Genomic DNA, 2146 nt, shown 5'->3' on the forward strand with positions numbered 1-2146 from the left:
TTTGATGTTTGCTTTTAAGACAATGCACAGTCATCATAATTGGTGGTACCTCTGCTTGGTTATTCGATGATTTCATCTAACATGTGATGGAGTTCCAAGTTAAAATAGAAATTTTGAACAAGATGACATGATAATGTAAAATAGAAGGCATCCTCTAGCATTTGGCATCCTTACAGACTATGGATGCTAATGGCGCATGGAGAGCAGTGCTATCAATGTAAGAAGCAGAACAATAAGCGAAATCACAAATTAATGACTGGGGTATCGTTTCTTTCCATTACAAAATTAAACTCCGTGGAGGTCTTGTCTTAGATCTGTTCTTGTAGAGGAGCTCACAACAGTTCGGATTGAAACCTTCACAGGAGAATGTTATTTATGGCCACTGTTCTTCCAACACGGTAAAGAGTTACATGTGGACTGTTGCAATACACGTTACATCAAATATCTGGATTTATTTTAAAGGAAGCCATTGTGTTCTTCAGATGGTAAATTTTAAATCTTTTTTTGCCTTGGAGTCTGAAAAAAATTGCTGAAATTAATATGTTAATGCTTCAAAGAATTAGCAAAATCTCATCCCAAGTTGCCAACGCAGTTAGTCACTAGCAAGGAGGAAGCAGCAGAAAAATCTCTGAAAAGACCTGCAAATTGGCAACATCAACGTAAGCTGCCAAGCCTAGGTCCTCACTATATTCTGTAGAATTAGATTCTTGCATCCACAGTTTTAATCCTTAAGCTCATTTTCTTGTCTGCAGTGTAACAGCTTCAAGCAAGGTGCCAGTGTCCCAAATAGGAAGGGAGACCAGCAAAATAGCAATCGATGCTATGACTACAGAAGGAGAGAGACCTACCACAGTTCAATCGAATCAAACTTTCACAGGATTCATGTACCGAAGGGTTGCATGAAGAGACCTGAGATGATGACCAATTGACCAGGGTGTGCATTCAAGTGAATTCACTTGACCTGTATAATGAGAAAATTATTTATTCATTCTCATTTTCCCCCACGCTGAGAATGAGGAAGGTTTTTGGTGAAACAAAATTGCCAACTTTTCAGTTTAGCAATGTCTACCATTTGCAATTCGCTGAAATGAATTACACAGTGAAGAACCATTCATTCTTGATGGCATCAGTTCATGGCAAATAATAGAATAAACTCAACTCGGTTCATTCATTTTGCGAAGCTCCTAGCTCATTGATACGATGAGAAGCGTGGCTCGGCAGCTTTTGTGGCCTTTGTCCTGTTTTTATGATCACCAAGTTTGGTACGTGTTTGCTTTTTTCCTTCTTCAGATCTCATCTGTGCATCTTCTTCCCCATGCAAGGGAATGAATTTAGTAGCAAAGCATGAAAATCCTCGACTTTACTTTCCTTTTTGACATCTTGAAGTATAAACAAAAAGTAAATAATAAGTATAAACCAGATTTCATCTCAATCCCATATTCCAGGTAAGGTACATAGAACTTTGATATTCTCCAGTGGGGTCACTTAGTACATGAACCATGGAGATATGCATGCAGATAGGGGCCAACAAAGTTCATCTGTTCCAAGATGATGGTACCATGTAATCATTCAGAAAAGCCGACCCACATCAAACCACAATGGTGAAATTAATCAAAATCTTCATTTTAGGAAATGGGATGCCTGTGTTTCTAGATTTTCATCGACCGTCATATTTTAAAACTTACTCTAAGATTTTTTGAGTGTATACTCTTTTAAATATGCGAACTATGCACTTGGTACTCGTCTAAGTTTAGGCACTGCAGGTAGGTCCTCGGCTATTACCCATGTCCTCTCAGATTCAGGCCTGCCTCTCTTACTTAACTAGAAACTCCTAATGCGATTGACTTTGGGCCAGCACACTCTCATCAGCATGGATGGGCTTGATTTCTTGTTTCTTTTTCTCGAGTGGTGGGATTTTAGATCACATATATACTTCATCAATTATTTCTTGGTTTTCAAAGTAGGGTGTGAGGCCAGCAACATTGAAGAATGGGCTAAAGTAGGCATCTTTTGGAATCTTGAGTACATATATAAGCATTTTCCCTCACAAATACAATGATCTAGCATGGTCCGAGGTGCTTGGCCTACAACTTGATGAAAGATTTGGGTAGATGTCATTTTGGCTGATTGCGGTCAACAATTTTAT

The sequence above is a fragment of the Phoenix dactylifera genome, chromosome 9 (assembly GCF_051530095.1).
Source record: "Phoenix dactylifera cultivar Ajwa chromosome 9, Ajwa_hap1_PhDact_Kaust_v1.1, whole genome shotgun sequence".
Lineage (NCBI taxonomy): Eukaryota > Viridiplantae > Streptophyta > Magnoliopsida > Arecales > Arecaceae > Phoenix > Phoenix dactylifera.